The sequence below is a fragment of the Dipodomys merriami genome, unplaced genomic scaffold (assembly GCF_024711535.1).
Source record: "Dipodomys merriami isolate MVZ:Mamm:240054 unplaced genomic scaffold, mDipMer1.0.p SCAF_19, whole genome shotgun sequence".
Taxonomy (NCBI): domain Eukaryota; kingdom Metazoa; phylum Chordata; class Mammalia; order Rodentia; family Heteromyidae; genus Dipodomys; species Dipodomys merriami.
In genome coordinates, this window is record NW_027203270.1 from 34,019,253 (window position 1) to 34,043,411 (window position 24,159).

Below are 24,159 nucleotides of genomic sequence, written 5' to 3' on the forward strand. Positions count from 1 at the left end.
CAAATTGCTTGATGAATAACTGATGAAACACAAATAATATTTTTGCTCATGCTATGCTTTGTTATTGACTGTAGGAGAAAACATGTAATCTTTTGATAAATCAGGGATAAATAAGTACTTGGGTTAAATAAGCTGACAGAAGGTCTCCTAAGGATTCAAGCAGAAGCATGTTTTTCTTAGGTTATCTGGGCAATCTTATTTCCTATCTAGGATACAGTTTCTTTTCTGGCAGGTCCCTAAGAAATGGTAAAAAAGAAAGGAATGGCAGTAAATGGCAGTAAATGAATGGTAAGAAAGAAATACTGCAAATATCCCAACCAGTCTTTTATACCAGGAATGCTAACCTCATACGACAGGAATGTGAATGAGCTGAATACTTCGTGCAGGTGTCTTGTTCAGCTTCTATTTCTTGGGAAATACCTCCATATTTTCCACTTACTTTTGAGTTGTGACCTGGTGGATTCATGCATTTTATGGTACCATATCCAGAGGTTTTGGAAAAGGAAATACTAAATGACAAAAACTTCAGCAGCAAAATGCACCTCCAACCCATGCCTTCTGAGACGAAATTAAATACCCCTAGCCACGAGTATCTGGATGTATTTTGCTCTATCAGTGTGTACTATGTGTACTTTCCTTAATGGGAATATATGAGGCCCCTCATGTAGAGTGACTGGTATTTGTGTTTGATTAGATATTAAAATGAGGACCATTTTCATTCCACATGTACTTCATATAATAAGAGCAGTAAGCCTTGCAGAAACGATAAATTCTGCGTTGATGTTTATACACTGCAACTCAGTTTAATTAAATACAACTGCCAATAGTAGCATTCAATCAAATATCAGCCATCCAACAAATGTGAATGAGATGTAATCTAGAACAACAGGTCATCCACCATCACATGACTTCATTCTCTTTGAGAAGTAATGTCCATCATTTCGTACCTCATAAACACATCCACATAGTGTTTTCCAATTAAAAACTTGAAAAACAAAGAGAGAAATAGCTCAGAGAAGTCCTTGTGAATTCTAGATGACTTTTTATTCTACTTCATGTGGTAGTTTCCAGTTTGAATACTTACAATTCATAGGAACAGATTCTCTGTTTCTTTTCCTTCCTTCCTTCTTTCTTTCTTTCTTTCTTTTCTTTCTTCATTCCTTCCTTCCTTCCCTCCCTCCCTCATTACTTCCTTCCTTCCTTCTCCTTCCTTCCTTCCTTTCTTCTTTCCTTCCTTCCTTCCTTCCTTCTTTCTTTCCTTCCTTCTTTCCTTCCTTCCTTCCTTCCTTCTTTCTTTCCTTCCTTCTTTCTTTCCTACCTTCCTTCCTTCTTTGCTTCTTAATTTTGGAGGATATTATCATCAGATTCTTGTTTGTACTTTCTCCTTCTCCTCTTCATACATCTACTCTTTTCCCCTTGACTCCACCCTACCTTTTTCAAGTACACTATTAGGTTATTCCTTTAATCTATCATATTTCAATTAATCAGTGTACACTTGCATACCAATACACATATTTAATTATGAGATTTTAAGTTAAATCTAGCTTCCACACATAATTGAAAATATGAATCCTTTGTCTCTCTGATCCTGATTTAATTCACGTAACATAATTTTCCCTGTCTTTTTATTTCTGTACAAACGATACAATATCATTCTAACGGATGAGTAAAATTCCATTGTGTGTATATACCACATTTCCTTGATCCATATTACGGATTTTGATTGATGTTACCCCTTTATCCTCCTCCCCCTTTTCTCACAACCCTACTCCTACATGGAAAATTTGGACAGGATAATTAAGAGTGAGCACAGAAATTGTATCTGACTGTAGTGTACTTATATTTAAAGCTCCTTAAAATAACCCATTCTCATTCTCTCTCGCTTTCTCCCCGCACCCATGTCTCTCTGTCTGTCTGAAATTTCCATGTCTATCAGCTTTGGTAATAAGTAACCTCTCTTTCTCTCTGAATTTTCAAGTCTATTATCTTTTGTCATAAGTGGTTTCCTCTCAGGTCCAGGTGATTCACACTGTCTGGATCCAAATGATCTCAACATTCAATCTGGACTTGCTGATGTGCTTCACTGCAAATATTGAGCCATTCATTTTTTTGGCAGCACTAACTTCCTCAGTGCCAAGTAATTTAGAGAGCTAGACGGAACTCCAGTTGGAAGTTAGAGTAGAATCAGATGCCAAGTTTTCATTTCCCAACAAATAATAAAGCTGGGGAATGAAAGAGGATTTTGCAGATCTTTACTTGGAGAAACAAATGGATTCGGGGTACACAGAGCTAAAGCTTCCCATTAGGCCTGCACATAGCATTCACTTTTACAACTCCAATTCTTAGGAAGAGGCTGGCTCAGAGAAGCCATCCAGGTAGCGTGTGTCTTTCTACTGAGATGGTATGTGTCACTTGAATGTTTTTCTTTCCCTCCACATCTGAATCACTGTGTCAATCCACTAATAATCCACTCATCAGCTTCCTGATCTGTCTTCTGGAATTTTCCTTCTCTTTATAAATGCTTTCTGTTCATATTTCAGACTTCTTGGTTAGCAATCGGATTCCACAAATTCAACATGAAACTGGAAAATAACTCTCACTACAGAGTGATGTTTTAAAAATTATTATTTATTTTTGTTTGTTTTTGTGGTATCGAGGAATCGAACACAAGGTTTTATGCAAGCTAGGCAAGCACTCTACCACTAAGCCACATTTCCAGTACCTTGTTTTAAAATTTAAAAGCAAAAAGGATAGCATCCCCAAATCACCATCAGACCACCAGATCACCAGAATGTGTACAATTGCAAATTACAGATTCTGGTTTGAATTTTTGGCAACAAACATGACGGGAAAAGGAGAGTGACATGGCCTATTATTTTCATCTGTGATTTTTTGTTTTCATAGATGCGTGGTCCAAATATTAACAGATTTTAGGTCACTTGTACTTTTAAATGGCTCTGGGCTTTTTAAAGTAGTGTAATTGAATAGTGATGAAATTCAAGCTGAACACATGAGTCCATGACTGCATTGTGGAAGAAGATTACCTAGCACCCATTCTGAACAGAAAATTCTCAGGCAACCTATGTTCTGTCATATGCTGGGTACTGAGCCATAGTACAGAATGGCTGGATATATTGATCAAACAACCTTCAAAACCTCTCAGCATTTTGGGGGTAGAGTATGTTTAGTGGCAACTCTCACCTGGATTTGGGGTAGGTTTGTGCTGTCTAGCCCCAAACTGTATTTCAATCATGAGTTTTTTTTTAAGCATACTTAGTTATTATACAAGCTTTTCATTAGGTCTACTATCAAGCTAAATTTTGTAGGATATTTCTTTTTAAAAAAGTATAAAGACAGAGCCTTCAATTCTCCTTGGCTTTTGGAACAAGCTATGTTCTCTGTCTTCTCTAGGTGCTTTTATTCTGGTGTAACTACAAAGAATACTGAGCGCTTCCCTTCATTTAAAACCTCCATCCTTTCTGCCTTGTACTGGAGATTTCTCACTTGTTAGAGGCTAGGCCTCCTGCTTTCACACTAGAGTCATTCACGATTTCAGATTGTGGATGCTGAACAGAAGCCTAGGTCCGTTTTGAAGTTTTCTGTAGCTACTATGATACTTATGTAGTTACTTGATATCCAGCAAGGATATTGGATTTTGTGTAGGCAATCAGTTTTAGGGTTTCAGCTTCAAATGAACAAGTTACTTCACTTCTTTGTAATTCTCTACAGCCCTTGGTTGAATTTTTTTTTTGAGAAAGATGCTTAAATTATGTAATTGTATGAATAGTGGTTGAGAGGCTGGGGCATAGTATCAGATTATATTCAGCTAGGTGTCAGATTTCCTCACTCATAAAATAAAGTTGATAGTAATGCCTGGTTCCCATGAGGTGCTAATACTGGGGCTTGAGCTCAAGGCTTCATGTTTTGGGGGGGTCAGGTTTTTCACTCATGGCTGGTGCTGTATTACTTGAGCTCATCCACTTCTGTCTTTCTGCTACTTAATTGGAGATTGGAAAGTCTCAACGTTTTGGGTCTCATATTTCAGTCTCTTAGGTAGCTAACATTATAGGTATGAGCTACATGTGCCTTACTGTCATAAACTTTAAAATAGAACATAATATTGAAAATATGCCAAGCTGCATAGCACAGCATTCCATATCTAATCCCAGGATTCAGGAAGGTGCACCAGGAAGTTTGTAAATATGTGGCGGTACTATTAAATGTGGTCCTGTCTCAAAAAGCAGAGGAAAAAAATCACTAATGATAATGAGAATAGTAGATAGAAAGAACACGGATCATGACACCTAGGACTTAAAAAGTGCTCGAAATGTTAGAATTATGTTCACGATGTATATTTTTTCTGCACATGATCTTGCTTTGTCTACTGAATCATCTACTTCCTTGAAGGAGGACCATAAATAAGATCCAACAAAAGAAGGTAGTGTCCAGAATACAAGCTTAGCCATGGATTTAAAGAAGGTCCCTTGACTATTTTCCCAGCTAACTGTGCTGCTGCTAGCATTATCATTATTGCCATAATCAGTTCAATAAGAGGTGACAATAGAGTTTGCAGACTGCATTCAGATGGAGCTCCTCAATCAAATCATTTGCCACTGATTTTTTTCTAGAATCTCCATGCATCCATTTTGCAGTCCAGCATTTTCTAGAAGGCTCTGATCTCTTCAGATAATATTTAGTCAGTGATGACTGTATCCCCACTCTGAGTAAGCAAGAACAATTTTTGAGTGTAATTCCATTTCTCACTTCCATGGGGCTGGCAGAATATTAGTCCCTATAATGGCCATTTCACTTAAGTTGGGTTGCCTGTTGCTGTCAAAGTAAGGAAAGGGCAAGGAGGCTGGCGGCCTGGTTGTTGGAATAATAAAGGTTGGATTCTCTGTATTTTGTCAGTTCCAAAATTGAATATGTTGCAGATCACTGCTTTATTGATTCCAGTCTGATCCCTGTTATTTCTCTTTTAAAAATTATAATTGAATTTAGATTTGTCACATAGACATGGCTTCAATTTCAGAACATTATGAAAATAAGTATCTCAGTACTCAGTCACAAACACTCAATAATATTTATTTGACTAAACAATTTAATAACTCTCCTAATTAAAAAGATTTTTTGACATTGAAACAGTCTTTTTTTTAAAATTCAGGGCCTGAGGGCTATCCCTGAGCCATTTTGTATCAAGGCTGGCTTTCTACCACTTGAGCCACAGCACCACTGGTGGCTTTTCCTGAGTAGTTTATTGGAGATGAGAGTCTCACAGAATTTCCTGCCTGGGCTGGCTTCAAACCACCATGCTCAGGTCTCAGCATCCTGAGTAGATAGGATGACAGGTGTGAGTCCCCAGTACTCAGCTCTGATGGAGTCATATATGGTTTGTTTCCTTTATTCTGGTTGGAAAGACAGATGTTAGAATAAGTTTATCTTGTTACTGACTTTTCCAGGTATATTGGCATTATAAACTTGCTTTATATAGTTCATCAAAAAAAAAACTTTAGACCTTTTCTGCCTATTAGTGTTTATGAGGTGTCAGGTACCTTTCTGAAAATTTTCTTTTTTCTTTTTTTTAATATGTTTTTTTCATTGTAAAAATACTGTATAGAAGGATTACACGAGCAAGATAATGAGCACATTTCCTATCAAGCATTGTGGCCTCCTCCTTTGTTTTTCCCCCACCATCCCTTCCCTCCCCACCTATACAAATATACTCCCCCGCACCTAAATTGTGAAGTTCATTTTTCAACATAGTGTCTTGTACATCTCATTGTTCAATAGGTCAACCTGTATCCCTATTTAAGCATTTTGTTTTTTTCCTTCCCCCCCCCACCCCAAATCAGAGAAGTGTATATACAAGATGCAGGGCACTGACATCAAATACAATGAGAACAAACCCCTGTTCTTTTCTTTTTCTTTTTTCTTTTTGGCAGTTGTGGGGCCTGAACTCTGGGCCTGGGCACTGTCCCTCAGCTCTTCAGTTCAAGGCTGGAGCTCTACCACGTGAGCCACAGCGCCACTTCCTTCTTTTCCTGCTTATGTGGTGATGGGAAATCAAACCCAGGGTCTCATGCATGCGAGGCAAGCACTCTAACACTGAGCCACCTTCCCAGCCCCTCTGAAAAAATTTCAAGCATTAAATTGGATTACAGACTTAGGTAGTTTTTAACCCTCATTTGAATGTGTTAATGACAATAATACTCAACAGCTTCCCATTTCACAGATGAGGTATTTGAAGTTGGTGCAGGATAGAATCTTACTAATATAGCATAGTGATGTGTGTCATAGATCTGAGGCCCAAAGCCAAGCCATCAACTAGCACAGCATCTTATTATTTTTGAACTGAGTGTTTAGTCTGTGATCTATACTAGATTTAATAGTCATATCTTATATGTTGAGAGATCAAGTTGTAACAGCTATTTTAAAATAAATGAAAAAAAACATAGACTGATAAGTTTGGAGTTTTTGACTAAAGGCCCAAGTAGCTAGAAGTTAAATTAACATAATGAGAGAAACAGGCTATATTTACAAATGATGGGTTAATGGCTAAACACACAGCATGGACCTTAGTGATATTAATTCTTAACATATGCAAACATAAGTACACCAACACCCATTTCTCACAAAGTGCCTGACACTCATCTACATATGTGAAAATGCTCTGACTTTAAAAATGAGAAAATTATTTCCAAATCGCTTGCAAAATGACTCAGTCCCAATAAATTAGTTCTATACATTGCATTTGACCAATGGGACACTCCTATAGAATCACTACAAAATATATTGTGAAGCTTGAGGCTCCCAAAGGATGAATTGCTGATAAATATCTTATTCTTCTTTAAAAATTTGTATTGCTATTATAAAGGCGATGGACGGAGGGGTTACAGTTACATAAGTCAGGTCCTTTTTGGACAATGTCAATGTCACCCCTTCCTTCACTCTCTCCAAGTTTTTCCCTCCTACACTTATGTTCTTAAAGAATGGACTGTTTTTGAATGATGGCTACCCTTTATTGAATTTTTGAAACATAGAGACTTTGTTGTCTGAAGAAATTCCTCTTAGACACTCAGCTTCCTTCAGCCTTGACTACAATGTGCAGTCAAGGTAAGAAATAGAAAAAGATTCTCGCTGTCATAAGCTGGGAACCTGGATGTAATCTGGCCCTTCTAAGTCCAGACAGGATGCTACAGAGGGGCAGGACGGGGAATACACACACACACACACACACACACACACACACATATATACACATATATATGTCTCTCTGTATATACATATATACATACACACACACACATACACACACACCTACACACACACACACACACACACACACACACACACACACACACAGAGCGTGCACCCTGGAAATTTAAATATATACATTCTTCTCTATCTCACTTTGTAAAAATTTCTCCATTAATCTCTGCAATAATTCTACTTTGCTTTATTTTCTTGATTTACTTGGATGAGAATTCAATCATCATTGTCTTCCTAATTGCAATCATGATAAAAAATAGTCATTAAAAAATTGTATCTGTCCACCTTCATTCTAACTTTGTTCTAACTAGGCCTTCTCAGGGGGGAAATGTCATTAATTCCCAGCTCACAAAAACTGATCCAGGGCATAGACTTTCCCCCAAAGAAGCACAACTATCTGATTACCCATCTCAGTGCCCAATGTAGGAGAATGACTGATTTACTAGAATATTCACATGGGGAGGCGGTATTGAGTATGTGGAATCTTTATCTAGCTACTGAAAATGTAGCATTTAAATATACAGGGGCATAACATTCTTAAACTAAAACAAAGCACAGTATTGAGTTAGAATAAGAAGAAAATATACCTACACATCAACTCTGCTGCTGTCTTAACATTTATAATTATTCTCATGTTTTCCTCACTAAGAATCTAAGATTAAAAAAAATCTGGTTGTATTTACAGTATGGGGTATGCTCCTTATTTTTCTAAGACAGTTGTTTTAAAATGAGAGGTTTATTTTGATCCTTTAAATCTCATTTCCATCCCTTCTCAACCTTTTGGCTAAGATCAAGTGTAGTATCTGTCTTTATCGGTTTAAATCTCATTTCCACTACTGTACGGTTTAGCCTAGATCCTAGTTTATACTCCCTTCCCCAAAGTTCAAATTTGTGCAGTTTTTGTAGTCCAAACCAGGAGATTCATAAACCTCTCAGTGGAGAAGAAAGTGAAGTCACATTCATTTAAGGTTGAAACAAAAATTTAAGTAATTGCATAATCTAGAGTGCACAGAATTAGATCTTACCATATGCACCCTGTCCACTAACTAATCTAATGCAGTGAACTTGAAATGCCTCAAAACACACCTTAGAAAGTGGAAAGATCCGGCAACCTAGACAGACATTTTCCCCTGCAAAAAAATTCCTCAAAAGAAATGAAATAATCTTACATCAACAGGGAAAACATTCCAATCCTATTATTCCAATCCTATTTTCTTACCAGGACAATCAACAACTTAGCTGGAATGATAAATTGGATTCCATTTATTTTCCATATCATCTTCTCTCCCAGATACCTGCAAAGGTGAGGGAAAAAATGAAATTAACATTTATTTCATCATTGGAAGTGAAACTTCCAACTCTTATGTATTTCAGTGGATTTATCTGTGATTTTTCTACAAAGGCAACAAGACAAAGTTCATTCCACCTCTTTGTGCATTTCACTTTGTCTTTTGTGTTTTTTTTTTTATTCATGGTCACAGAGAATTAGTTATAAAGGAAATAGGGCAATGAAGGAGTGGAAGATGGTAACACCAGGGGAGACTGGTTACAGATCTATATCTAGGGATTAAAACCAAGGATGCATGCAACTCTATACTTAATTCACTCCAGGCTGACACCAGTGTCTGGTGTAAAACAATGATTTGGGGGCAACTAGAGAGATCTCTGTGGAAAAGCAGGCTAGTTATTTTCTAGTTTTTCAAGTAATGTCAGATCAGAGAGGTAATATAAATGCTTCGGACTGTTCTTAATGTCCGAGTTCAGAATGCAACAGCTTTCCTATCCTTCAAACTGTGATAAAGAATTCCTCATAATACCCTAGGCAAGGTCAGATATATTAAGGATATTCCATTGTGGAAATTTCCTGTCACTCTAGAGGGCACTGATACATGATACATTTTGCAGTGCATTTGTGGGAAGTATGAAGGTCTCTTTCTATTTACTTTGTAACTCATGGATACATTTTCAAATTCATCCCTTCACCACCAAACCTAAACCACAACCCACTCTTTGAAAAAGAGGGAAAAAAATCTCAAAATAGACATGGATATATCATTCATGCATGCAAAATGCAAGTGCCAAGTAAACAGGAGCTTCCTTTTAAAGAAGATAGTAAGGAATCACATATATCTCTTGTGATTAAATAGCAGGTCTGAGGCATTTTATTGTTATGACACTTATATATATATTACCCTAACCTTGAGTCTAATTCTCTGGTGGTTTGGCACTTTTCCTTGAAGTCAAGTAGCTTGAAATTGTATAGTTATTGTCAACAGTCTAAGGATATGCAACAATGGGCCAGTGGCCATTTTTATCAATCAAGACCATCACCTAAACGACATAAGCAAAATAATTAGTATTAAGGCTTTCAAAGATAATTCAAAATCAAGTCAGGTATTGAAATAGTAACCATGTCTTTTGTGTATCTCCAGAAATATTCTCACGCAACACTGAACTCAAGCCCCACATTGAGAATTCTTTCTCTTAACGAATGCCTCCTCACTAACGATTGAAAAACAATTTATTTTTATGAAACTCCAAGGATCAAGTCTCGGAAGCCATTATTTATATGATGAGCCTGTGACTTCACAAATTGCCTTGAAGTGCCGAACAGAAATGCTCTTTTTCCTTTTGTATTTTTTCTGCTGCAGTGTGACATCTTGCTACTTACAGTGAAATCATAATCTCAAAGCAACAAAAGGAGGGTGACATTAAGTATTGTTGAGTGTGCACATGAATTGCTTTAAGATAGACAAAATTACAAGTGAATAAGCTGGATAACATAATGGCATTTAAAGTGTTAAAATACAAGTGGAACAAATTTTCTGTATTTTGCAGGGCTTCAAGTTCTTGAATTCATTATCAAATTTTCCAATTTTAAATTTTTATTTATTTGCCTTTCAGTTAATATACACATGTAACATGAGGAGGAGATATCAAAGTGATAGTTCCATACATGCACATTGTACACTTTGAATAAATCCATGCCTTACATCATATTCCAATTCCTTCCTTCTCCCCCTTTATGAATGGTGTTTGGTGTGTTTCAGACACACACACACACACACACACACACACACACACACACATCCTCCAATCTTCTTCTCTGTTTAGTATTCCTTCTTAGGCTACCTCTCTGATTCTTTCCTGGACAATTTTTTCTTTTACATCCATATTCCATTGCTATTAATTTACTTAAAGTGGTGTTTTAAATATTTCCTAATGATACTTCCTTGAGTTAATATTAATATCTATAATCACAGACACAACCCTAAAGAAAAAAAAGCAACACATTTTCAATTACATTGCCAATTTATTTGAGAGGGATACACTTGATTCACTGGAAGGTGTCTGAAACATACACAATACTTAACTCAGAGAAGTTTTAAATCATCCCTAACTCTCTAATATTTTAAAAGTTAAAGGTGGTGGCTTCCACCTGTAATATCAGCTGTGGAGGAGGTGGATAGGAGGATTACAATTTTAGTCCAGTCTAGGGAAAATTTTATTGAGACCTCATCTCAACAAATAATGTCAGCTGTGAGCCCAGGTATGCAAGAGGTAGGAGAAATGTAATCTTAGTTCAGCCCTGGCCATAAAGCAAGTCTCCATTTGAAAATGAACTAAAGCAAAAAGGATATGTTTTGCATAACAGAATACTGGGTAAATGATTGGGCGGCGCTCAGCTTAAACCCCAGTATTTGCAAAATATCATGTTAACATTATTTTAAGAAATGTTGACATTTCTCACCATATATAACAAGGAACTTATATGAACCATGACACCCAGAATATTCTCCTTCAGTGTTTGAGAAAGTATGGTTGTGTACACCTGAAATCTCAGCATTTGGGAGGATGAATCCGAAAGATTGTTAAGTTCAAGGCTAACTTGGGCTACCTAGTTAAACTCTGTCTAGGTACCAAGACTGAGAAACACACACACACACACACACACACACACACACACACACACACACACACACACACACACACACTCATTCACACAAGACAGGGGCAGGAGAAGGAGGAAGAAAGGAAGGAAGGGAGGGGAGAGAGGATTTAATTATTCTGTGTGTGTCTCCTTTCTTGTACTTAGTTGATTTACCTGAGTATTTGTTGTATTGATTTACATGCTGTGGAAACACACCAAAAAGATGCCTATTTAATCCATGGTAATGTTAAATAAAATAACACTTTAAGTACAACTCTCACTACCAGAGCTAACTCAGGATTGTAATACATATATCCAATTTTATGTCATTATGAAAATCCAGTCATTTGTGTGATGTATAAATTCATGGAGATTTTATGTTGGAAGCATAAAGAGTGTGCTCACATTTGCCATCTGAGTTTCCTTTTTGAAATAAAACTTGTATCTACTTCAAGGCTGGCGATAAAAAAAAGACTCACTTTGGAACAATATTATAAGGAGGCACATACACATAAAACATGAGTATGTAATGTGTGTACATGTGTGTAACCAGATTGTCAATGTATGTATGTGTGTGTGTGTGCGTGCGTGTGCATGTGTTTGTCGCTAAAATGTTAATTTGATTAATTTGAAGATTAAAATCCCACAAGCAAAATTTTCAGTCTCAAGTCAAGTCACCTTTCCAAAACATGATATGAACAAAGTGTTAAGATTGTGTTTACTTGCTGAAAAAAGTCATGTTAGATTCTTCCATAAGTTAAAATCTCCCTTAAACATCCTTTTTTATGAATGAGGAAATGGTTGGGTACAATGGTACATGCCTATAAGCCTAGCACTCGGTAGGTGAAGATAGGAAGAACACAACTTCAAGAGCAGCTTAAGTTACATAAGAATACCTTGCAGCAGGAGCAAAGGAAAAGGAAAAAGTAAGAAACTAAACTTCCAGAGTTAAATAATCTAATGTGCTCCGGAATTCACCTCCTGCTCAGATCTCTTCTATCTTTGGCTCCCCAAATTGACCTGGCCACATATAGAAAATGAGCTGCACTCTGATTTCAAGCGTGTGTGCTCATGTTTAAAATCAGGCAATGTGGTTACATGACCCCAACAAAGGCATGTTCAGATAAATTGTACACACTTGGCTCTAGCCACACACACACACACACACACACACACACAATTGTTCTATATGCTCAAGAGTAATGAAAATGAAATGAACACAGTCACATTAATGCTTCATAATGACTTAATTATAGTAATGAAATCCAATAAATAAGATAAAGAGTGCCTACATTACAGACCTACCACCTGGGTGTGATGGTTTTTCTGTGTCTAGAATAATTAATTTGTTTCATTAAATTTTTCACAAATGAGAATATGTCCAAAGGTGCACATCAAGCGCATTCTATAAATGCCTACATACACCACCAACATACATTTAGGAAACAACATGAAATTATTAATTAGGTCTAGTTTATCAGGGTTTGCTTTTTTGACATTTCAGTGTCATCTACTAATTTCCTTTCTTTTCTTTTAGAAGTCTGCATTTTGGTTTTATGCAATGGTACAACTTTCTACATGTTCTTTATTTCTAGTTTACAGCAAATCTTGCAACTTTGGCCACCAGCATACTAATTTGTTCTGTTGTAATTCCTAATTCTTTTCATAATACCCACACCTATTGTGTCTATTTTTTCTCTCTCTTTGAGGTTAATGGGGTTTGAATTTAGGACCTTGGATGTTAGGCAAGTGTTCTACCACTTGAGTGATGCTCCTGGTCCTTTTTTGCTTTAAGTTGTTTTTCAGGTAATCTTCTGCTCTTTGTCCAAGGCCAGGCCCAAACCATCTGTGTTGTGTAATTGGGATTAGAGGACTGAAGTGGCATGCCTACCTCCCTTTCTATCTTGCTTTGAAAGTATTTTACTTACCGTTCCTTTGTAGTTGGACAAGATCGTGATGACCATGTATTTCATTTCCAACTTCAGAACTCCATCAACAAGGTACGGAAGTCCCATTGCTGCGATGTTGAGAAATTTCATGCTCCTAGTAATTAATAACATGCCAGATCATTAAAATGTGCATCGTATCAGCATTTCAATAATGAAATTTTTAAACTAGTCTTTTGCCATAGAGATCTTGCAATATGTTGACAGAGACCAAACAAATCTATGTTACAAACCTGACTGTATATCTTCATAATGTTTTACATGGTCCTTGGTATCATTTAAGAAGCCCGAATCCAAAACTTGGACAGATGCTTTGCACATATTATCTCGTCTAACCATTTATTCGTATGTTATTATGAAGGCAGAAACAAAACACTCAAGAATTTAAATTATATTGGTCTCATAGGAACTTATATGTCTGCATGTAAGGAACACATTGCTATCGCTGATAACTGTTCCCAAAGCAGCTAACTCTTCTATATTTTCTGTTCCCAGTTTCTAGTAAAAGGTAAACGTTGTCAGAGCCATGACTTCGCAGTATCATTGTGTCTTCTCATGTTCCATTTTATCTCTGCTTCTCACTGATAGAGTCATCTAATATGGTACTTGATGGATGCCATTGACTACAAAGATTTTTATTAGTCGCAAGCTTTATTTTCAAGATATCTTGCTATTGGGGCTGGGAATGTGGTTCAGTGGTAGAGCGCTTGCCTTGCATGCTCGAGGCCCTGGGTTCTATTCCTCAGCACCACATAAGCAAAAAGCCGGAAGTGGCCCTGTGGCTCAAGTGGTAGAGTGCTAGCCTTGAGCTGAAGAGCTGAGGGACAGCGCCCAGGCCCAGAGTTCAGGTCCCACGACCGGACCAAAAAAAAAAAAAAGATATCTTGCTATTATCCCAGGTCTGCCAAAGGTTCTCTGAGATTTCTTTCCCTAACATCTGAAACCTAATTTCAATCACATGAATGACATCAATCAAGACATTAGTTAATGGCTCCTCTACTTGTTTAGCCTCTGAAATTACGCAACTTTTTTTTTGATTATTCTGTTTTAGGTCTCAGTGGAGCTCATGCACTTGCTACAGAATTCTCCCCTTTAGACACAATCTGCCTAAAAAAACCTCGTTGAAATGTCACATAAATTTTCACATGCCAATGTACAGTCTGCATATAGAGCTTTGGGTTATGGAAGGCAAGATGTATTTAATCCTCTCTGGTTATAACAGTTTGCCAAAAAAAAAAAACCCACTCAAAACAAAACAAAAGCAAAATGAAACAAAACAACAATCTTGAGGTCACCAGGCCCCAGTGGATTGTGGCTATAATCCCAGATACTGAAGTGGCTAAGATCTGAGGGTCCAGGTTTGAAGCCAGCCAGGTAAGACAAATCTGAGAGACTCTTATCTCCAATTAACTAGCAGAAGGCTGGAAGTGGAGGTGTGGCTCAAGTGGTAGAGCACCAACCATGAGTGAAAATGCTAAGAGAGGGCCCTGGCCTTAAGTTTAAACTCCAGGAACTTTATGGTTATGGAACAGAATTTTGTTCTTTTCCCTTAAATTCCCTTTGTCCTTGTCCTTTAGAACTTCCTATAAATATCTAGTGGTAACTTTTGTTACTATCCCAATACTATGGTCGCTCCCTACTGCCAACCATGTTGTCAAATGCAGGGCTCCATCTGGTTCTGCATTGCTTATTCTCAGCTATTTAACTGGCTTGTTTTAGTTTAGGGATATGAGGAAAGCAAAAGGGTAGAGATACTGGTTGTTATCCCAAGGACAAGTCTTATATTCTCTCCTCTCTCTCTCTCTCTCTCTCTCTCTCTCTCTCTCTCTCTCTCTCTCTCTCTCTCTCTCTCTCTCTCTCTCTCTTTCTCTCTCTCTCTCTCTCTCTCCCCCACCTAAGTCTAGTCTAGCTCATATTGATAGCCATCTTTATTTACCTGAATAAAACCATTCTTAATTCCAAACTCAGTTTAGAAACTCAGATATGTAGCTGAGCTCCTTCTATTCTGTGCCGATTGCTAAGTGTAGCTCTGAGCTTTCTGTAGCATGATGTCGTAATTTGTGGGAAGCATAGCTCTGTGTTATTAGACGTCTGCTGGGTTGCAGAAATGAATCTAATGCAGCCTCTATAGAATGCAAACACCCATCTGTGAAACACTGTGCAAAGGAAGTTTTCTGGAAACGGAAAATTGTTCCCAGGGCTCTCTCAGTCTGGGAACTCTATACAACATAATAAGAAGTGATAGACCCAGACATACAAAAGCTTTGTAAGGTAGTGTTATTTTGAAATTCTCAACTTGTGGATATCTACTGTTTGCTTTTACCAACCTAATAACGGATAAACATCAAACATTACAAATTGATTACTCAACAAAGAACTCTTCCTTTAATAATTACTCTATAATCCTGTCCTTGTTAGGCATTTAAAATCACCATCGTAAACCATGAGTTTGGCTGATGAGAACCCACATCATTGACTACTTCTGACTCACGGTTTAACCAAAGATATCAAGCACAACATACCCTCTTTCCAAAATGGCTACACATTAGGCTTGCTTCTAATTAGCTATATCTTTTAAATGTTTCCTCTCCCTAAATATAATGCTTCTTTTAGGGGCCCATGTATTTATTTGCAGAGGTATTTTCCACTTGGGGAATCTTTCATCTTCTTTCCTATTATCTAACATTCTTAACTTCTCTACTTTATCTGAGAACTCTTAAAACAATCACAATCAACAATGGTCAGAATATCCTCTGTGTGGACCCAGTGAATCAATTGGAGATGTGTGCTACCCATGGTTTATTCTGTAGCTGAAAGATGCCTACAGCAGAGGTGACATAAGCATCCTTATTGGTTTCTGTGCAATATCCCACAAGGAATACCTCAACAGCCATTTATCTTAAGACACTCTACCTTCTGCACAGATTTCAAGAATGTAGATAGACAGGATGCTTGGAGCAGGGTCAAGGTCAGGGTGGGAATTCCCTGTTAAGGCTCTGAGCTTGAACAATGACTGAAGTACAGATGAAAGGCATTTGGTAACACGAGGCTATGAGATGAGATTTACAAACTGAAGAACAAGAAGGCAAACTAGGAAAGCCCATTTTCGTTCATAACATTTACTGGAGTATTTTCCACTGGTATTTCCTATGTGTGTGCATTGTGTGTGTGTGTGTGTGTGTGTGTGTGTGTGTGTGTGTGTGTGTGTGTGTGTGTGTGTGTGCATGTGCACAGAGAGTGGAAGTACAGTTGTGGCTCAAGTGGTACCCAGGCCTTGAGTTCAGGCCCCAGGACCACCTTCTCCCCCAAATATATTACTCTCAGTACCATTGCTCTCCAATATCTCTATCTCTATCTATTCTACAATCTATTCTACCTCTCTTATTTAGAATGGCACTTTATTCTTTGCCTTCTACTCCAAATCACCCCCCGGGTAGCTGATAATATGTCCTGATATAAGAAGAATAAAGTTGTGAATTTCATGGATTTGTAATATAAATCTCATATCCTCTTGTTCATCTGAAAGACAATTTTCAAGTATGCAGCAATATTCTGGGAAATTATTTTATATGTGCTGCTGAAATCCAGTTTATATTTATGTAATTATTCAGGATGGTTAAGACTGCACTTATATATATGTTCATAAGTGCACAAATTTGCTCTATCCATCTTTCTTTTTATTGTAAGCATCCTTTATGAATAATATGATCTGAAAATCCTTACCCAATTTCAAGGCTTCATTCGTACCTCTTCTCTCTGGGCCTCATTGATTCTTGTTCTGTTTTGAGTAGTCAGAATGTAATTAGACAACTAGGAGGATTTGCTGTTCTTTCTTCTGTGTTAATAGATCCTAAAATGTAGACATTTGAGCTACGTGGGTTGTTTCAAATTGAGGCTCACTATGAAAATGTTAAGCAAATATTTCCATGTGATTTAGTTGTTAATCATCTGCAGATGATCATTTAAGAAATATTGTTAAAGAAGAACTTCAAAATCCATCAGTATACAATATCAGATTATGAAATATTAGGTTTCATACATTAATACCTGATATTCTTGCCCAGTTGAGAAATAGCATAGGTAGGACAAGTCATAATAAATCATACATACACATTCTCATACACACACAAATCATTGATCCTACAAAAGCTAATATTAAATCTCACAATGTTTCCAATTCATAGTCATACTCTCTTTTGAGCAGCATAGTCACTAAAGAATAAACAATTTGGTAGATCATGATTCTCTGGTCTATCAGTTGAACTTTCTCAGGAAAATGACACTTTCCAAAATGAGTTTGCTTCAAGTGATAATCACTTTATTTTTACTTGATGATCTCAGTTAGAGATTTTAATTCTGAATGAAAATGAATGGTTCTATCAGAAATGAAATATTACCATTTAGGTAATAAAAATACAAAATCTGAAATGAAACAGGTAAAGAATTAAAGAAGATATATGGTTTTATTATCCGCTGAATGTATTTACCCAGGCAAATGATTTCTTTTTGGATGAATTTTCTTACTTTGGGGAAACAGCAATGGAACTGTAGTTCAGTTTTGTGTATCTCCCAACACACACACACACATGTATATAAATATGCAACTTTGAGAAAAAACAAATGCAAATCCAGTGATTATGAACCTCTATGAATATGTCATTGGACTCCCATAGTTTCTGCAGCCAATTAACAAAGGAGTATCATTACTCTAGAATATTTGAGAATGCGGGTTGCAAACCAAAATTTAGTTTTCTCCATTAATGCAAATACCTATTTTCAGCACAGCCTCTGTGTCCAGTGTGGAGAGATAATGATATGCAAAATTCAGCACCAGTCCTTAAGGAGTCCACTGTCTGTTGGTTAAAAACCAATAATTAGAGCACAGTGTTATCAGTGTTATGATAGAGCCCCATCCATAAAACAAATGTATGTCTTGTTTGCAAAACCCACAAGTATTCTGTGGTGGTGGACTGGAAAATATAACACAGAGTATTCTTCTGCGAATACTTCATAAACAAAGACATTTTGACCTCCGGTCAGTGACAGGAATATCAATAGTGCAATGGCAGTAGTAGTGCAGTGGCTTTCCTAACGTGTTAGCATTCTCTCCTCCTCCAGTACAGCTGCCAAGCTCCAGGTACATGGCTGCTTTCCCCTGGTGCGAAAGGCCTAGACCTTTAGCAGACATCCCTCCCTGACTGAGGGTGAGGGCCCTCTTTCTCCAATTTAGGATCTTTCTTTTCTATGTAGGCACCCAACTGAGATGATCTGGCATGCCTAATGACTTAGTTTCTTTATAGTAAACCAGCAAATTCCAGTTCTTATATTTGACCTTGAATCTCCAAGGACGCAGAGAAAATACAGAGGCAAAAACAATCCTGGTCATAGACTCCTTAAGTAATATATATATATATATAAGTATATGTATCTATATATGAGTTCTATAGATACATATATGTAATTAAAATATATAATTTAGTTTTATATAATTATATTATAAGATACATAATTATTTATGTTAAAATTATGCAATCATATAACATGATTACCACATAATCTATTTCAACATATACAACATATTTTAATTTTAATGTATATGTATATAACATATTTGTAACATATTATGTGATTATTATATTTATACTATATTGTGATACATAATATATATCATATAATTAAAGTATAAATTATAACATTATATATAATTTTCTCTCTCAATGTAATACTTGCAATGTAATTTTAGCATCTTAATGTGCACCATACCTATACACTTCCAAAACTATATGAATACAGAAAATAAAAACCCCAGAACCAGAATAGAGTTAAATTAGAATGTAATTACTCACAATGGAAGAGATTTCATAGCCTTACAAAAGAATTCATCATGGGGTTTCTCATTTATCAATCTTTTTAAACTTTAAGTGGTTTAAAGAGTCTGAAACACTACAGTGCTAAATGAATGATAGTTATATATTGTCAATTAAATATAATCAAAAATCATTTGGGTTTCAAAGGTTGTAAGAAGATAAAATAAGAGAGTTCAATAAAATAAGCAGGGAGTACAAATTTCCTTATGAAAAAGAGAGTTATGAATAAAATATTCATGAAGTATTTTGTCAAGACTTCCCAGAAATCATATTCAAGGACAAAGGACTGAATTTAGGAAATATATTTGATAAGCAAGTGATAGGTTATGGTATTGGAGTAGATAGTAAAGCCCATAAAAAAGCAATAGAAAGTATCACACTGTACTGAAGGTTGACAATTGTTCTTCCAACCTTCAGAAGAGCCATGTGAAATATGCCCCCTTCTACGTAATAGAGGCCAGAATGGTTTACTTTTCATCTCCAATAAAGCAGGGGTTTCCAACATGCATCAATGCTCCTATATCTCTAGGCTATACATGCCTACATCCCATGAAAATTCTTACAGCTAGATCAAGATGATAGAAAATCTAGGACAAGAAAGTAGGAACAAACAGTGCACGGTCCTAAAGAACAGGACTTAACTAGTGCTAAGACTTAGGACAAAGTGAATATTGAAGGATGAAAAAGGCAGGAACTATATGTTAGCCTTTTACCTCTTAAAAACTTGAGTAGTGAGTAATTGTAAATAATACTGTAATGATGATTCCAACACAGATGTAAGCATGTTAATAGCCAAAGAAGGTATGGGGAGCAAGAAATTTAAATTGAGAGAATCTAGAAAAAAAGAAAGTAAACAAAACAAACACACAAAAGACAACTGCAGGATTTTTTTTTTTTTGCCTGTCTTGGGGCTTCAACTCAGAACCTGGGCACTGACCCTGAGCTTCTTTTGTTCTAGTCTAGTGCTCTACCACTTGAGCCACAGTGCTACTCCTGTTTGTTTGTTTGTTTGTTTTCCTGAGGAATAGAACCCAGGGCTCCATGCATGCTTGCCAAACATCAGCAAACACTCTACCATTCACCCACATTCCCAGGTGGGATATTTTTTTTGAGAAATAGAATGCATGCTGGACCTAAGAATTGAGTGATTTTTGTAAGACAAATTACAAAATCGTGGGCATTTACGAAGGAAATAAAGAACAGGGACAAGTAAATTACTTTAAAAATATCTAGACATGTTTGATGTACATGCAGTAGAGTCTAATTTGGAAGAGCCACAAGATAATAAGTGTATCAAGAAGAAAAATATAAACAAATAAGGGAAAGACTGTATAGACCTTTGAAGCAAGCTGAGTTGTGCAAGTGATCTTGAGGGTGCTTTTCCCTATTTAATTTTAATTTCTTTGAGGAATCAGCTTTCTCCCATTTAAAAAGAAGGTCTGATGAGATTTTTAATTTGGTACCTGTTCTCCCTTAACATTATCTTTTAAAAAGCAGAAATTTATTAGTACTAGTAAAATCAAAAAGTCCAATCTGACTTTTTTCTTTGATAGATCATCTACCTAGAGGATAGGTAGTACTGGAGATAAAACCCAGGACCTCATGCTTGATAAAGAAGCACACTACAACTGAAATATAAATATACCCTGGATCAAATATTTGATGCTTTTTGTATGTTTGTTTCTGCTGGTTATGGTGCTTGAACTCTGGGCCTGGTTGCTGTCCCTGAGCTTATTTTTGCTCAACCCTAGTGCTTGAGCCACAGCATCACTTCTGGCTTTTTCTGAGTAGTTTCTTGGAGATAAGAGACTCACAGAGTTTCCTGCTTGGGCTGGCTTCAAACCTTGATCCTCAGATCTCAGCCTCCTGAGTAGCTAGGATTACAGGCATAAACCACTGGTGCCCAGTCTGATGCTGTATTAAAAACCTCATTAATGAATATTACATAACAAAGATTTTCTTTGGCATAATCTTCCAGAAGTTTTATAATTCTCCATATGATAGTTAAAGTTTTGATTCATTTTGCATTGATTTTTGTGAAAAAAAAAGCATAAAGTCCTGTGTTTAGGGCTTATTGATACACCTATTTCCCTCTGATTATAAAGAATGGTAAGGGTGTCTGCACCAGTCCTGGCAAAACATCATGCAAATGAAGGTCTGTTTTTGCACAAATCAGAGACCTGTTGGGCCACCAGGGGAATGGTTACTTTCTGGCCTGCGTGGTAATTGCTCTAGGCTAAAGTTTTCTAATACTTATGCTGTCAAAAGTCCTGCTCAAGATATTGAAATGGTTACAGCTGGGGAAATGCCTGTGGGACCAGACCCTGTGATTCACCAGGAAGCAGGCAAGGTTTCCATGTAACATTCTTTAAAAAAAAAAAGACATTTCTTTCTTATTATCCAAGTGATGTACAGAGGAGTTTCAGTTACATAAGTAAAGTAATGAGTACATTTCTTACCAACCTTGCTACCCCTTCCCTCAATTTTCTCCTACTTTCCCTCCCCAACCCCGTAACTCCCCCCAAGTTGAACAGATAATTTTCAACATATTGTCTTGTGTCTTTCACTGTGGTGTTGGTTTTCCCTTTGTCCTCTGTCTCACCATTCTGTTGTTCCCCTTCCCTTCCCTAATTCAAATAAATGTATATTCAATACCAGGGTACCAAAAGCCTGTGATTCAGCCGGAAGCAGACATGGTTTCCATGTAAAATTCTTACAGCATCTACGGAGTATTGGAAGCAGCTAGTGTGGTTATTAGGACGGTCATCTGGATGTTTAGCTGGTAGTCACTCACTCCAAGTAGCTGGAACACCAAAGAAAGGTTTAACGGACAACTACCAGTCAGAGAGTCGAATCATCCCAGCTCCCAACAACATTTTAGCCAATCGGGGCATGGACAAAGGGCTTGAGCACTCTCCTTGAGCTTCTTTTGCTAACGTCTAGTATTTTACCATTTGGGCTACAGCTCCACTTCCAGATTTTTTTTGTGGGAAGTGGGTGTGCTAAAGAGTCTCATGAACTTTCTGCCTGTGCTAGTAGTATCCAGCCAAATTAGCAACTGTTAAGAAAAAGTAAATACTATTAAAAAATGTTATTTTCATCACCAATAACAACAGAGGTTTCACAGTATTTAAAAGTCCTTCATCAGCTTGCTCGCAGCGTCCCAGGGAGAAATAGGTCCTCTAACTTGCCTCATTAATTCTGTTGAAACTCTTACATTTAGTGTATTATAATTGTGCAAAATTTGTCACCTTATCAAGAAGGTCATGACAGTTCAGAAAGGTTATATAACTTTTCTACAGCAAGGGGTGGTGGTGGCGATGATGAAAGTTATCATTATAGAGTGGGTTCTTGTTATGTTCAAATGTATCACTTCCTTCAATAACTTGGAGATATATATTATATATACATCTATATTATATATACATGTATGTTATATATACATTATATTATATATACATGTATATTATATACATATATTACATACATTTATATTACATATACATATATTATATATGTATATACATAAATATTATATATACATAAATATTATATACATATATTACATATACATATGTATATACATGTGTATATACATATGTATATACACATATACATATATAAATATATATTATGTATACACATATATACATATATATAATATATATATTATATATACATATATATTATATATATATATATATAGACCTCTGGGTTAATGAAAGTGGACACAGGCACTCACAGAATGATTCCATGAGCTGGTATCAGTGACTCACGCCTGTAATCCTAGCTACTCAGGAGCCAAGATCTGAGGTCTAGTGTTCAAATTCAGCCTAAGTAGAAAAACCCAGGAGACTTTTATTTCCAATTAAGGACGAAAAAAAATCCAGAAGTGGAGCTGTGGCTCAAGTAGTAGAGTGATAGGCTTGAGTACATCATCAGGGATGATGTACAGGCCCTGAGTTCAAGCTCCAGGAAGGCTATACACATACATGCACACACACACACACACACACACACACACACACACACACACACACACTCACTCAGAATTACATGTGACATCGCAATTACCCAGTATCTGAAGTCATTGAACTGCTTATGCTCATAATCACTAGGCTATGTTCAACAGTCATGCAAAAAATTGTGTGTGTAAATATGTGCATGTGTTTGTGTGTCCATCTATATTGTGCAAATATTGCTTTCTTCTAAAGGAAAACACAACTGGAATCTAGAATTGATTGTAATATCTATGTTTTTGGATGCTGTGTTTATCTGAAAAATCACAGTATTTCTAAGTGAGTTTCCCAATTAATAAAGAAATGGGAATATTCTGTGACAGGATATTTCTAAAATTCCAAGTAGACTCTTTAGACAATAGTATTTATGGAATGTAAAAAGAGATCATGACCAATCCAAACGTAAAGCTTTATATAACTTCTGTATTTACACAGCATATATATGTATGAATGAAGGCAATACACTTACAGTTTTTATCAGCCCTACATATCTGATAACTTCATATAAAATCATTTCATAAAAGTGATATCCAAATAATATTTGTTGAGAAATTAAAATACTAGTAATTGTACTTTCTGATTCCCTTGTCTCTATATTTTGCTTTCAAGATATTTTGGTGCTTTATAAATATCACTTCAGCTTTTCTGCTTTGCTAGAATTGTGCCTTCTAATTACCTTCATATTTCATTTTTCCCCTTGATAGCATACAGGTTGAATTGTAATAAATTGAAAGAAAACTACATTAGTCCATGACCATTTCTTCTCAAGCTATATGAAGTGTGTCATTCTTTTCCCAAGCTGAGTTGATATTTTTTTCAATATAGTATCTCAATGCTTTTAAAATCCAGAGGGAAATTTATATTCTAAATTACTTAGGAGGAAAAAGAAACTCACATTGCTTGACATCAATGATTAATTGCCCCTACATAAGTTTATATATATACCTCTCTCTCTCTCTCTCTCTCTCTCTCTCTCTCTCTCTCTCTCTCTCTCTCTCTCTCTCTCTCTCTCTCTCTCTATATATATATATATATATATATATATATATATATATATATATAAATTTTTGTGCTGGTCCTGGGGCCTGGACTCAGAGCCTGAGTACTGTATCTGAGGTTATTTATTT

The 24,159-nt window shown here is 36.4% G+C and overlaps 1 long non-coding RNA gene and 1 pseudogene across 3 annotated transcripts in view; one reads left to right on the forward strand and one right to left on the reverse strand.

The window, feature by feature from the left end:
- LOC138830488 (uncharacterized) overlaps positions 1-24,159 on the reverse strand; it is a 177,653-nt gene that overhangs the window by 136,060 nt on the left and 17,434 nt on the right. The window contains exons 1-5 of one of the 3 annotated variants that reach the window (XR_011373029.1): positions 21,731-21,771; positions 17,917-17,999; positions 16,870-16,924; positions 13,129-13,243; positions 8,489-8,564 (exon numbers count right to left, since the gene is read on the reverse strand). This is a non-coding gene — a long non-coding RNA (uncharacterized lncRNA). Of the gene's footprint in view, positions 1-5,358; positions 5,406-8,488; positions 8,565-13,128; positions 13,244-16,869; positions 16,925-17,916; positions 18,000-21,730; positions 21,772-24,159 lie in introns of those variants that run through there. The other 2 variants (XR_011373030.1, XR_011373028.1) reach the window with 2 other exon arrangements.
- LOC138831212 (U2 spliceosomal RNA) lies at positions 8,034-8,142 on the forward strand (annotated as a pseudogene).